The sequence below is a fragment of the Neodiprion pinetum genome, chromosome 2, assembly GCF_021155775.2.
Source record: "Neodiprion pinetum isolate iyNeoPine1 chromosome 2, iyNeoPine1.2, whole genome shotgun sequence".
NCBI lineage: Eukaryota > Metazoa > Arthropoda > Insecta > Hymenoptera > Diprionidae > Neodiprion > Neodiprion pinetum.
Genome location: NC_060233.1, coordinates 43,065,234 through 43,080,786, shown reverse-complemented (window position 1 = coordinate 43,080,786; position 15,553 = coordinate 43,065,234). Strand labels below are relative to the sequence as shown.

The 15,553-nt window shown below is 40.9% G+C and overlaps 1 protein-coding gene and 1 long non-coding RNA gene across 8 annotated transcripts in view; one reads left to right on the top strand and one right to left on the bottom strand.

Moving 5' to 3' along the window:
- LOC124211840 (angiopoietin-2) overlaps positions 1-15,553 on the top strand; it is a 69,789-nt gene that overhangs the window by 23,911 nt on the left and 30,325 nt on the right. The window lies entirely within an intron of this gene.
- On the bottom strand, positions 6,574-14,585 carry LOC124211843 (uncharacterized). The gene is made up of 3 exons (XR_006881523.2): positions 14,485-14,585; positions 6,885-7,755; positions 6,574-6,730 (listed from the first exon to the last, which is right to left on the bottom strand). It is a non-coding gene; the product is annotated as an uncharacterized lncRNA (long non-coding RNA).

Sequence of the window (15,553 nt, the reverse complement as noted above, 5' to 3'; positions counted from 1 at the left end):
TTGCGTAACCAATACAAAAGATGCTGCTTGTAGCTTGAGAATAGATTTTGGCGAGCGTATGATGTGACTTAATGTTGCCATTCGACTTTGGGACCATTGTGACGCGTTTTTTGTATCCTTTCTACTTTTTGGTACAAAATCGCAACATCGAATAGGACATCAAACGTATATTATCGCTTTTATATTGGCCGCAATAACGATGAACATGAATTTGGCTTACGTTGATGCCATTATTTTCCTGAAAATAAAAAGTAATCTGCCGGCAGGATATTGGATGATTTCATCAATATTTATTCCCGTTCGAATATCACACGGTTCGGCATAGATCGGATCGATTTATTTCCTTTAATTTTTACCACGAGTCCTGTTTCTCACCATGAAATATGCGCAACTTGCGGAATGCAGTACTACGATATTTTTCACTGGAATTTTATTCGATTTTTTTATGCCTGATTTTTTTGTCGTACAAAAATAGCGACATACTTCGGATAAGAATGTAGATTGAAGTTTTGAAATATTGGGAACCCACGGTTCCGCAGTCACATTGTTATTATTTTCTGAAAAACTAATTTCCAAGTCAACCAAAAACTTCAGTAACCTGGACAGGATATAGTATCAACCTTTCTGATGCTCGTTTCAGTTTAACGAGTTTCCGCTAATCATTAGATGTTTTAAAATCATTTTAAGCGGAATAAAAGATCAATCGATAAAATAGAATCAATGAAACATCAATACCGAGTCTCAACTAAAGATTATCTTTGGTCTCGTTATTGTAATTGCAAGAGTACCCAATAAGAGGTAAAGAAGCTTTCACTCTTTGAATATAGCTAGATTGAATGTTGGTCAAAGGACTTTCGGCAAAAATATTTCAAAATATCTGTTTCTTCCGGAAATGTTAGAAACAGCCGATCCCATCGATTAGTCGAAACGAATTTTCGAGCAGTCGTGGGTTGAAACGGGAAATGAAGGGGCGTGGGTACCGTTCGGGTCACTGGCAAGCGAGCCCATCCCGAATGTTCGTGAGCTGCAGATACATACGTGTCACATTGATTATGCATGCACATTTCTATTAGAGAAATTAATACGCGTAGGAACTGTGTAGAGCGGAGTGATTACAGATCCGTTCGTGCAGCCTCCTACCGGTCCTCGAGTTGTATTGTCTATTATTACGGTGAAACGTATAATAATAAAGGTGCGCTGACCTTCGAAAGTAATTTATCGGCTACGAGAGTGCGAGATGAAATTAGTCTACGTATCATAGCTGGATTGCGCGGTAAATTATCATGAGCGAAACGACTCGTTTGGATAAAATTCACAACATTATCCCGCAAGCAATTCTGCAGTATACCGAACTGATTCAAGATCTTGCGAAAGCTCATTTGAATCACCGCTTCCTTCGTTTGCGAAGTCGTTGATCCCATTCCATACGGAATGAAGGGTGGTAATACAAGGCCGATTCTTGATGCAGATTCCTACCACTGACACTTACCAACATCTTACCCAGACTCAAACCCTTCTCCGCGATGACGTAACCGCGATCAACCCCCTGCTGTACCGACTCGAAGGTCAAAATCGCGGAGAAGGGTTCAAGTCTCGGTAAGATATCGGTAAGTGTCGGTATTAAGAATCTCTATCAAGAACTGGGCTTGTATTACTACTATGAATTTATTACTTATGAAAACTGCAGAAGTTTCGATACTGAAATGATGATCCCGTACCTACACGATATGACGCGTTATTTTGAGCCGAGAACAACCCCTTTGTGGTTTGCAAATATTCCATATTAACATTTTTACACGCCGTTGACCTAAATTCAACGACTTCTCAGCTTACAACTTTTCGCATATACGAGCGTAAAAACAGCAATCAGTGTTCCGAAATTGTCCAGATTCACACAACGTCTGCAAACGGAGCACGTGTCAATGCTCGAAACATATGAACAGAGGCGATCAAGATCGGCAGGTACGCCCCGAGTGTATGGAAATGGATTGCATCGCTAATGAGAATGCGGCACATTCAGCTCGGGCATTATCTATGCAGGAAACAGACGTCGCGTCGAGCAGACAGTGTCCTGCCCTGGGCTGGATAAAGTCATCAAGATTACATGCTGTGACGTGGTCTTTTCCTGTACCTCGGTCACTCGGAGAAATGACCGAGAACTTACCGCGTACACAATAATTCGGCGGCCCGCGATTTAAGCTGAAAAACTGGATCTTACAAAAGATATCGCAAAACTATGTTGGACGCCTGGTGTGATTACCACGCCTCGAAATCGCTAATTCGCTATACCTCGGGAATTTACTCGGTAGCTCAGTACCGCGGAGAGGGGACGGGTAACTTTTGGAAGAGACAACCACACGTTATCTGACAACAATGAAATAAAATAATATATTTGACGATAGTGATGATACAAAAACAAAGAAGAAGAATAATTCAACATTCGCTCCTCGCGATCCAAAAAAAATAAACAAACAGAACTGATAAAAACCGACTATATAAGAAACCTTAAGTCTACTTGCGCTAGTTGCATTCTTAGTAATAAACAAAAAAATAGAAACAAATTGTTACGTGACGCGCTAACCGCGATTGTTCTCTACGAGATACAGCGCTAATCGCCAGACTATAATAATAAACCACCAGGGCAATAACTAAAATGAAACCTTATTCGACGCGCTAGTCTCACCTCTAATTATTATTTGTAATTCGACGTTTTTTTTTCTGTTTTTTTTCAACAGTAATCGCATGACGCTTAGCACGACGCATCCGCGCTCAATCCGTACCCGCAATTACTCCAAAGTTCACAAATCGCTCCGCTAAACCGAGCGCTCACGCGCGACGATACGCGACCTACACGAGAGGTGACACTTTTACATAAGCTGACTCGACAGGACCCTGTGCGGCGGAATTTGGCTGAACTCAATTTGCAACAAGTTTGACTCGACTCAAAACGGTGACTCTACTCTAGACGATACATGAACAAAAGTTACTCTACGCGTTATCGCGAGAACTCAGGCTATGGCCATCACACAAGGAGATCGGCACACAAATTTCAAGTGCTCCACTAACTCAATTATTAACTGGCCAACCGTTGGTCGGTGCGCCGATCTAAATCGTACTCGAAATATGTTCGCAAAGAATTAACAGCTCTTACCGCTTCGCAACCACACCAAAAAGTCTCCAACCCTGGTCTCGGCCGTGGCGCACACAAACCTAAATTTTTTTTTCTTTTCTACTCAATCACAACGCTCGCGCACTGTCGCCAGGCCTCAAGTGCCGAGCTTCGCTACGCGGAGCCGAAATTCGAACACGCTTCTAACATACGCGCTATCGGTCACGATAAAATTTTCCCGATCCAATTGGTTTTCATCATTGACTTCCGCTGTCGCGGAATGCTGATTGGCTGTCTAGTTCTCCGGTTTTCCATCGTCCGGCAGTGGCGTGGTGACGGCTTAGCGAGGCTGCATGACGTAAGCATGGTGAGGGGAGGAAAAAAAAAATCGCTGAGTTGCTGGAGAACGCTTATGTATGAATGCCGCGAGTTGGACAATTCGGTCCAGGGTTCATTATTACCCAAACTGAGAAGCATTTTGTCTAATTTTCCCTTTTTTTCATCGAGTGCAAGCGATTATTTTTTAAATTCTCTGTGTATTCAGCCCCATGTAAAAACTTGCAGAACGTTACAGTAACGCCACAGTGACAACCTTCGGATCCAGTTTCGAAATAATAACCATCGAACTATCAAACTAGGCTTATATTTCTATCGTAACTGCCTTTAAACATGCCATTCGTCATCTGTAACCGAAGATCTACGAATCCAGCAGCGACTGTGCAGTGTCGCTTGATATTCAAATTAGCTATTCCTGATCTGTACCATAAAGATTATCATTTTATTATTTTATTTTTATACTTTGAACGCAATGCGGCGCAGGTTGTCCCGAGCTGCTGTTTTCTCTCTACAACTAATTATCCTTCCTCAATCTGCCGTATAAATGATCAAGATATTGCCAGTATACGAAGAGACATACTTGTCTGTTATAATGGCCTCTTCACCTTCACGTTCGGTCTAATCAGTTGGCGTGCCGTCGAATCGGTTTGAATGACGTCAAACTTTGCACGTGTCCATTCCCCGTAAATAGAACGATCTCAATATCGCGAGGATTCGTAAGCTCGTCATTATTTTGTTGCACTGCGTATGAATGTAGGTTGTAACGCAAGGGTTTCCTCGGATACGATATTTAAGATAATTTCGAGGGTGGAAATCCTGGTACCATACGGCGCAGACAGCGATCTGATTATTAGTGATACTTAAGGATAAAGATATTGTTTTCAGAAAGACAGTTTTCGATAAAATTGGCAATTTAAGGGAATAATGTATTTCAATCACCAGATCGAAATTTTGTATCGGTTCACGGCATTGTTTATGAGATATAAGCAAATATGTCTTCGCTCATTTTACACATATTCTTATGGAGGAATGAACGGGAATTGAAGTTATCAATTCAATTTGCAATGAAGTGACATTCAAATTTCAATGAAATTTTTTTTGCAAGTAGAAGCAAGTCTAATAACAATAAAGAAACATATTTCAGAATTATTCATCACTTCCATGATATTGGAAAAAATTATTTACAAACATGTATACGTGTCTGAGATTGTACCCAGCTGTGCAGGCCGTAACACGTTGTGACGTGGCAACAGCGGAACACATGCGTAAAACATGACATTGTTGTATTATAGTTACTTTTCGGCTATAAATGAAAAAGAAATGGATTTTATGCATGACAGACCGTGGAGGTATATAGAGTTAGTATACAAAGCTTTTGCAATAAGATGACGCGACGTTACCAAACTCTGAAAAACCTATTACTTACGCTGGTCAGACACGCAACGCAACCGAATTTTGATTAGCCGCGTAACGTCGTTACAACTTCCTTAATTATTTAAAGATATTAGGTAAGAAAGCAACTTACAATCAAATTAGAGAAGTTATAGAAAAGACTAAGTGACGAGAGAGAAAAGATAATAAGAGACAAAGATAAACTGTGAGAATTTATAGGCTAACTAATTTACCAATCACTACAGAGAAACAATAAATGATGAAATTCAAGTAAAGCAAGGCAATTGAAGGTATTCTAATCAAGCGTAAGCAATGAAATGGTAATTAATCAATTCAAGCAACAAGATCAAGGAAAAAGGCAATAGTCACTACAGATTAAACAAGTAAGTGCTGACCAGTCGTGAAGTTACTTGCGGTATTATATAAGAAAACGGAAAGGTACCAGCTCACGTGGCTAACGCAGAGAAAACGGCGAGAAAATATAAGAAAAGAGAAAAGATATAATACAATTAACTTTGTGGCTTTACAAAATAGATATGTAAAAGAAAACCTCCCTTTCGAGAATTGTAGAAGAAAAACAGAGAATTATATATAAAACACGCTTCTATTTGATAGCTGATGGCGAAATAGGCGGTTGTTTCAGCACCAGGCTGATAAGCGTCGTCGACGATTCGCGTATCCGTCGGCGACGCATCCAAGCGGCTGTAGCGGTATTTTGTTTGAGTCTAGTCATCGAAAGTCTGCATTGGCACTTTGCGCTAGGCACTAAGCATGACCCTGTTCGCAATCCTTGCAGGCATCCACCCGGAATCAGTTTGGCGATATTCTGTCCTGTGTGCTGCGATATCCGGTTTCCTCGAAGCGATGTTCTTGAAGATAGTTCTCGTAATGCGATACAAAAGTAGAATATAGACAAGCTTGATAGATATATCTCACTTAAAATTAGCGTTATTCTGTAGAGGTAAAAGTGCTTTATTATGGCCCATGTGACGGAGTATAAAATACCACCTCACAAGGTATATTCCACGGCCGTATTGCATGTTATGCTCGAGGAACAGTGTTCATAAGATTCAAATTACACAATTATAACGATACTTAGATTCATTATTTGTCCCTTCGAGTTCCGGGCTTTTCCCCTTTTTCAAAATTCTTCTACATATTAATTATAAATCGACCTGGAACAATGAGCCCAGTCTTCGTGCTTCACGATTATCAATTAGGAAATAAAACATTTCAAGGATTATTACAAACGTAAACGATTGTTAAAACGATTACGAATAAATAACGAAGGCTTGTAATTGCTACGCAATTTGAGTTATACACATCGTTATTAAATTTGTTATTAGCCAGATTTATGAATTTATTGTTCAATATCCTACTGCCAACTCATTAACTCTATGATTTTTTTTATTGATATTTTACGATAATTATTGGAGGAAGACATTTTTTTGCTGCAGACGTAACAGAAGAAAGAAATTACGATTGATTTGGAATAATCATTACAATAGCTACGCAGGCTTGAGAAAATTCAATAATAAGAATTCGAAATTGTTGATATTATGTGCATTATATACTATACGAGTTAGAAATTTACTATCTGATTTATTTCCACAAACGCGTTTTCAACTTTTTGCATTCAAATACTGAATCTCTGATACATGAACATATTAGTTTCTATACGACTTACGAATGAAATAACATCAATCATATATTGCTGATCAAAAGTTGCAACACTTTTAATTTTTGACAGGCTGAAGATTAATTTCTCCCACGCAACTAGCGAAGTCGGTATCGTACATTTTCTTGTATCGTTACATAATTGATCGGCTGTTGATATACAGCAGTGAACGCACGTGTCCAAGCTTTCTTTTAAGATATCATAACAATGTTTTCCTGAAACACAAAAACGCAATCTCGTTAGAGACATTCAGAGAAAAATTACTCTGTCGTTAAAGCATTACTTATACCTATTCGTGCGGTATTATGTGGGGACAGAAATGCGCTCAAAAGATCATGACCACTAAAAATGTCGATCGGAGCTACCCACGTGGATTGTTCGTGTGAGGTTACTTGCAGCGGCTCGGGCGGGGTCGAAGAACCGAATTTGAAAAGTTCTGAATTATTTGGTGGCGAAACATGAAGTGGAGAAATCAAACTTTTACGATACAACACAGTTTCGAGTGGTCGGGAACCCGACGGCTCAAAGTTCCGAAATGTGAGATTCCGAAAATTCAAGATTCGATAGAGTAAAATACGGAAAATTAAAATATACCCAGACAGCGTAGTTTACTCAACGAGTCTGTGCAAAAACATCAGAAAAACGGAAAATCGGAACGAACAGAATTCCGAACGTAAAAATATCGAAAATCCAAAACAAAAGAAGATGAAGGTGGTGAAATTTCACCTAAAAAGATATTTACAGAACTGAATATCTTCGATCGTTCGGAATTTCAATGTTTCAGATTTTTAAATTTTCTCATTTTCGCACTTTCGGAACTTTGACTTGTCGGAGTTGCGCCTTTTCGAACCTTTGCATTTTCTGAATTTTGAGCGTCGGGTTTCGGACCATTCAAAACTTGGATGTTTCGTCAAAGTTTGATTTCTTTACTTTAAGTTTCGCCACTACAAAATTCGGATTGTGGCGTTTTCGGAACTTGTCAAATTCGGAATTTCAACCCCGCTCCCAACGGCTGAACCTTGGATGTCCTTCGTTGATGTCCCGTACATCACATGTAGAATCGAACGAAGCTGGAACTCGAGCGTCGATCAGGCGCCGCGACGTAGTCGGGTGCAACATGAACTGCACTGGCACTCATACTGCCAGTGCTCGTAACGATCCGAGAACGAGAGGTTTCTCAAGCTTTATTCTTTTGCCCCGTTTTTATCCGCTCAAGAATGCAGTCACCGTGGCACAAATCCTGAAACGTGAGCGTTGCCACGTTAGTATGAATAGAGGCACGAGTGTAAGCCCTCGCGGTAATCGTTACTCGCGTATGTCGGACGCACAGGATTAATGTCCTGGTTGTACAGGTTTGGCAGGCGCGGGATCATCATTCTCAATCGTTGGAAAAAGTGCGTGTATCCTAATTTGCACTTTTACAAAAAGTATAGGAATAAAAAAGGATCTATCTGTGACTTTGATGGATCAGAATACCGTGTCGATGATGTTGCATTTTATCTCAATCCGTCAAATCTTCAGCGATTGATATTTGATTCGAAACGTTGCCTCATCATCAGGCATCGGTAGTCGATTTTTTTATTTCTGTGTCTAAAATATTCTGGTTACGTCTCGTTAACAATTAGAGTATAAAAATACCAAGTAGATTAATTGCAGGGACACTGTAAGCTGATCGGGTATTTCTAAAAGCGTCGGATAGTGTTTTCATGGGAATAATAACATCTATTTTCGTCTTCTCAGTTCAATGATTGGAAGGATCAATTTTTCCCTCGGGGATCACAGCTCAGAATGAATTGAGGAATCAACTGACGGTTCAAAACTCCGTCAATAAATCTGATTGTGAACCTGTAACTGACCGGGTATCATTCTGCTGGATCTTGAGATCCGATCCTGAACTCCATTTTACACGTGCGGTACGTACAACACAAAATCCGCAGCACCATCGGAACGTTATAAAATACCGAACTTGTGCACGCATACACCGGTGCTTGTCACGTATACGTATCTATACGACGATACGGCAATGCTTCGGTGTAATTGTCTTTCGCCCCGGCAACTGGGTCTTCCTTGACCCAGAAGTCCAAAGTGAGTCTGCCGCCCGAACAGGTGTAGATCGCGAACAATGGACAATGGCAGTAGGTCGTGTAGCTACATACAATATTACGGGAGTCGTCGGCGCGTTATTAACACTACAATGTATTGTAACAGCGTTGATTCTACAGGGTGTCCCGAAATTCACGCAGGAAGTAATTTTGACAGAAAACACAGGTTTGTGATTCAAAATTAATTTTTTTATCGTATAGTTTCGTGAAGTATACGGTATAGGGTTATGTATGAAATAGGATATTGGGTAAAATGGCCTCCACGGCTTTGCTGGCATATGCGTACTCTTTTGTTGAATTTTCCCAAGACCGTTTTGCATAAATGTGGCTGAATTTCGTCGATCCAGCGCTCAATTTCCTCCCTCAAGATATGCGTGGTCGTCGGCTTGTTTGTATAAGCCTTGGACTTGAAAAAAACCCCAAAGGCAAAAGTCCAACGGCGCTAAATCGCATGGTCCGGGTGGCCGATTCTGATCACCAAAATGGGAAATTAAAGCTGCAGGAAAATTTCAACAAAACAGTGCGAATGTTCCAGCAAAGCTGAGGAGGCCATTTTATCCGATATCCTACTCCATATATAACCGTATACATTACGAATCAATGAAAAAATTTCAATTTTTAACTACAAACCTGTGTCTTCTATGAAAATTACTTCTTGCGTAAATTTTGGGACACCCTGTATTCAAGAGCTTCCTAACACACGATGATATTACTTCACCTGCCTTGCGCCCGGGCGATGCCTGTACAATGTAACGCATACTTTGGCGGAACATCATGTAGGTAATTGTCGCCTACGATTTGCCACGGGTTTCAAGGTCGTCGCTGTTCGTGGCCCATTCTTGTGCCGTGACAACCAGATTTTCATCTCCGGCGACGGAAAGAATGGAATTAAAACTTATTACGAGATTAAATCTTGTACACCTCGAGCTCGTTTGAACTCCCACCAAAACTGATTCCTACGCGTTGACATCCGCAGGCTGCAGCAGTGACCTAGAAAATATGGGAATATCAGAGAATTTTACGAAAGCGTCGTTTGGAAGGTCAAAATTACAAGTGACAGATTTGAAAAATTCGACAAGAAGATACGATAAGTGGTTCTTAGTACATACACATACACAGTATGTGTGCAAGAATAGAGGAAAATGAGATGATTTTCTTCTACATAGGTATACATGTGACGATTCAAGAGCAGGGTTTCCCACTTTACAGAACGGGGTAACGAACCTTGATCAGTAAGTTCCGAGTTACCCAATCGCTCGAAATCCCGGCTTGTATAGTATTGATGGGAAATTAATGTGGCAAGAGCTGTCGAGTATTCGCGGTGGTCACCCGGAGGCAGGAATCCATTGCCGAAGATGGAACGAACCGAACTATATGTTGGGAAAAGGTGTAATGAAAAAAAAGAAAGAAAAAAAAAAGAACGAAGCTAAGAAACAATAAATAACATGATAATAAAACAGCCGTCCGTTGCGATAGTAATCGCGAGCAGCGATTACGCAAGCCTACGGCTGGGAGGTCGGTGTATGTGTACCCCTACCGCAACGGCCACGTTACATTTCACAAGAGCGTACACGCCCAGGGCAGTGGCAAGATATCATTAATATCAAATTGATCAGAATTATAATTTGTGAATGTGTATCGCGTAAGTGGATCTCGTTTTTGCGCTACTCGGACGTGTATGGGAGGAAGGAAAGCGACCCGCCGCCCTGTAATTAAAACAACGTTGCAGTCAAATGAGTATTTTTTACCCATAGCTAATGACCCCGCAACAGCGCAGAGTTGTCTGGCCGATAATTGCGATAAACTTATTCGGCGGGATTCCAGTGGGATATGGATATGTAAGGGGCGACACCTCGTGGGTGATCGAAAACCTGGATGCCCGGACGCTTCGGTGCAGCTCGACGTACGTCATTCGATTTCAATAGAACTTTCGAGGTGATAAAATGGATCAGAAACGTGTAGGACCCGATCATCGATTTCAAACAACCGATCACGTCCCACTCTCGCTCTCGATGATCGTTAAAAATTTCTTCGACTTCGATGTTCGCGAGTGTAGGTATATCATAGATTACGTATGTCGATGAACGCAGGCTGGGCACTGATCGCCGGTGAAGCTGCCCGCCCACTTGAGAATATAATACGTTTTTATGTAACTGGGTGTAATTTCCGTTTAAGAAGTTACGGGGCCGTTGCATAATACGCTGGTAACATCATCGACGATGCGGTATTAATATACGCTGGTACATCCATGTACCTCTTACCTACCTGCATTCGAATCGGCACGGGGCGCGGAGCACCTCGAATAATATTTTGATCTTTCAAGAGAATCGGTAGGTGTATAATGAGACAGGTTTATTTCATAGATTAAAGAACACTAAACGGGTTTTGGTGAATGTTTACTCAATAGCATTATCTTTTTGTCTAACGAAAAGATGGCAATCAAATGTATCGGACATCAGGCTTCCTAATATAGAGGGACGGACGTGCGAAACAACATTTTTAATAATCATATCTCGGAACTTTGCACGAATAGAATCATTCAAATGCAAAATTGTCATTCGTTAGTTTTTTTCATGACGGTCACCAGTGCTGATAGGGAGTATTGAATAAATTTGAAAAATCTTGAAATTTCATTCCCCTGTGCAGCGAAATAAAAATTTCGACGTTTAATGAAATGTGACCGAGATGCACCGATTTTTAACCATACACGAAATGTGTACTCCGTAAGTAGAATCCGACTATCGCGATCAGCCGCTCAACTGACGATCAATTATTAACGGGAACGAATTTTGCGAGGTGCTGTGGCCTGCGATTGGTCCGTTTTATTATTCGGCCTGATATACCGAGATTAATGTAATGGACCGGTCTCAGGCTATGAGTAGCTCTATTAGCTGGTAATAATTGCGCTCCTAATGTCTTCAGGGACGCAACTTATCGCTAGAATATTAACTTCGCCACCTAATTCAAGCTCTTTCGTCATTACGTATTTAATGGTATAATACATCTGGTCATGGACCATAAGTTGTTCTGACATATTAACGGACTGATTTCTGGAATTTATAGTAGTGAACATTCAAGCAAAAATTATTTTCAACAAATTACAGCTAACATTTGTTTGTAATGAAAGAATTTCACACGGATCACGCATGTGTTGATAGAAATTTATCTCAGTCAATTTTGATTCTCAGGGACCGATAAGATGTATGAGAAACCAAATACTTCGGAATTTTCGTAAACGCATTATAACTATTGATGCAATAACCTACATATCAAATCTAGAACACCATTCTATACATGTATATGTAAATTCATTTGGCATTTTTGGTTCTTTGTCAACACTCATCGACCTCGACGGTCTGTTAACGCCGCTCTAGGTTGCCGAATTATTGGTAATCGAAAACTCGCATATCTCTTTGAAGTAACAGAGGTGGGGAGCCGTTCTTTGCTGTGAACAGGGTGGATTTTGGATTTTGGTCCACCATATTGGATCCGCCATTTTGAATTTGCAAATTTCAATTTTAGATTCGTAATCAGCAACCCAAGAACCTCTGTATCGAATTTTATCGAAATCCGTTTGATACATTTCATTTGCCCCAGAAAGGATTCAATGGGGAAATCCACGCTCTTGCGGGCACGGATTGGAGTTGAGATAAAAACCAGAAAAATTAAAGAATTATTTTAACAGTATTTAGAGCCAGTTTGGGTCCGTGAGGCGGTTGAAATTCAAAAATTACCATTTTAAAGACCACCTTATTGTACATGACTAACTATTTTAGCACGGTGAAATAGTAGATTACGACAAGAATGGTTTATTCTGAAATATAACTCTGTGTGAAATTTTTCCGATTATATAAATATCAATGAGAGCTTCTCCTATTTTTCTCAGTCTTACATGCCGTACGGACACCCGATTTGGTGAATTCGGAGTACACTCATGGGGTTCATTTGGTAACTCAGTGTTCAGAATGACTAACAACTATCGATCTACAAAATATCGTTCAAGGTTGTCTTGTGAATAGCGCATTGCTTTAATGACAGAGTTCCAACCTTCGTATTACTTGTTCGCTTTCTGCACACGAGCACTTCTGGCCTTTAAATTTTTTTAAACTTGAGAAATAAAATCAATGACGATAAGTTTTGTAAATTATGTGTAGCGGAAACTCGGACTGAAAAGACCGTTCAAATATTTCAACCTAAGATGGATGTTATAATTCATCAACACTCAAGGCTATTTTTGCAATTGCTCGAAATAATTTTCACTGAGCTTGCAATTTACTCTGAACTGTTCTTCACTCAAACGATATAAATGAAAAGAAAGAGACGCTTATGCACGCCGAACAAAAAAAAATATCAAACCATGTTGATCCGTTTCCACGCCGAACCAATCACAGGCTAGAGTGCATCCCTTATTTGACTCACTAGGTATGGTGTTTAATATGACGTCGTTTTCTACATTTCGGTGAAATAACAAACAAAACTTTACCTATTTCAACTGATATAAGTCAAAATAGTTTCACGAATGTATCAGATCGTAGTAACCCGAAGTATGAAAGATTGCACAGATACATTTATACCTATTCTTTTTCTCGGAAAGTGTACTAAAAATATCAAAAGCATAAAAAATTACACTCTTAAATAACATATTTAACCGAAGCACGATGCAAATCAAACAATAACTAAAAAAAAAAATTTTACGTCGTATGAAATACTACTCTACCTCAATAATTGTTGGAAAACTGATTTTCGACCACATCGTACTGCTCCTGGCAATACCACCGATACATGCACTGGCACATACGCGTCATCGTTACCTGGCAGCCACCGAGTGGGTGAAATATTATAGTGTGCGTTTATTTTCGCTTTTGATTAAGTCATCATCGGCACTTGACAAATTTACGAACAGCACCGATGCCGCTACTATAGTTACGTGCACCCTGCGAGCGCCGTGCCTGCAGCATGTATGCATATTATGATGTATGTGTTCTGAGAAACATAGATATAGCTCATCGTTAATCTGTTAGCAACGATCTAGAAGTTATGCAATGCCATTGAGTAGAGGTATAAAGTAGGTATAGGCCCACCTAAGTGCACATTCGGACCTATCGGGCGTTAGGACGTGTATTCTAGACTCACGGATGGAGTTGGGCTGCCTCTGAAAGAGAATGTCAAAGGAAGCAGAAATCTTTACCGCGTTGCAGCCTAGCCGCACACAGTCTGCGTGTTCGGTCACTTGTCAATTTTTATACAATTTATTCCCTATGCTTCGTATCGGTGCAGAACTTGGCGCATACCTGCCTCCCTACCCCACTCATGGTCTCGGGACATTGAAAGCGTTGCAGCACCGCGAACAACGCTGCTCTATTTGTTCCAGAATGAGGAATGAGAGGGAGAATGCTGCGTCGAGGCGAGTTCTCGATCTATCGAATTCGGAGGTTGTTGTCAACGCCTTGTTATCCTTCGTGGTGTAACAACTGACAACTACAACCGGTATGGCACAAGTACAACAAAACGCGGACATATGTCTTGCACTATCGACGAGTCGGCCAGCCGCGATGGTATTGAAGAAAAAAAGTACACCAAGACTAGTATGTATGCTGCAATGGCGCGTTTGCGATACAGGGCAGCTGATTTTGGCTGAAAAATTTCATTGGCACCTCGATGCGACAGGCGCAGGCACGATAAGTCAATGGGGGGCAGAATAATATGCTAAAAATGATGAAGTGAGCACCGTGGCACGTGTAGCCAAGCTGTCTGCGATGGACGATAAACTGCTAGTTTTATTCGTACTATGTGCCTCCGGCTAGTGCTGTCTAGTTGCGTGTAACTCTGCGATTGAATTGCAGAACGGAGAGATAATAGTTACGAACCGTTCGCCTTCTTCGTCGAGGTATCAACGATCCGGTGAAGATCACTCGGGTGCTGGGACTAATTGACTTCGGCCGAGTCTTCGGTTAACATATTTTTCGCGGGAAGCTTAAATTTAACTGGAGCCCAGAATCTTCACTCGATTCGTGACGGTGGTGGTTGTGGTGGTGGTAGCGATGTTGCTGCTGCCGCTGCTGCTGCTGCTTGCTGCACCGCCTCGAGACGTATGATTATTTTTACGCGTTACTCAACGAGCTGGACTTGGATTTTAATGATATCAGCTCGTGTAGCATATGTCGGGTACCACTGGTTTGACATTTTGTTCGGGGACAACTAGGTTACGCTTGCGAAATTTTTTCAGGTACGATACAACGGTATAACGAGTAATAATGGAATAAAACTCGATACAGAATTGTGCAGGTCACTCATCTATCACTGAATTGAGAAACTTTTCGTTTGTTCTGGATTTCTTTGAATCAATTGATAGTAATTTTTCTAATCAGTTTCCTTATCTCATTCACAAAATCTAAATTCCAGCCAGTATTGAACATTTGTAACCATCCAGCTGGTTTGTAAAACGAGAGATGTGAGTATGTGACATTTATGTTACGAACAACCTGCCGCAGGCGAGTTGTCGGCATGTTTGACTCATTTGCGTAATCCGAATGCATGGTGCTTTTGAAAACGCTTAGCTCCGTACTGCAGCAGTGGAGGCCGACAAACCAAAACTAAAAGCATTCACTCGGGTTTCTCTCATCCTCACCAAACAAGGTGGCTGTCCATCAGACTCAGAGTCACTTTATCCTACCAACTTAAGCTTATCTGCTTCATTTGATTTCACCGATCGGACGCAGTAGCCACATCAATTTGAATCGCTCACCGTCAACCCATCAGTCCTTCTGCATCTTCGATTGTCCAATAGTGTGTACTTGACGCAACAACTGTGGCATGACTTCTGCCCTGCAACTAGTAGTTTTAAATCTTGAAGGGTCTTCGGAGGTTAGGCTGCTCTCGACTGAGATCCGGCTAGGCTCGCTTGGAACAATGAGAGAAAGTGCATAGGGAATTCGC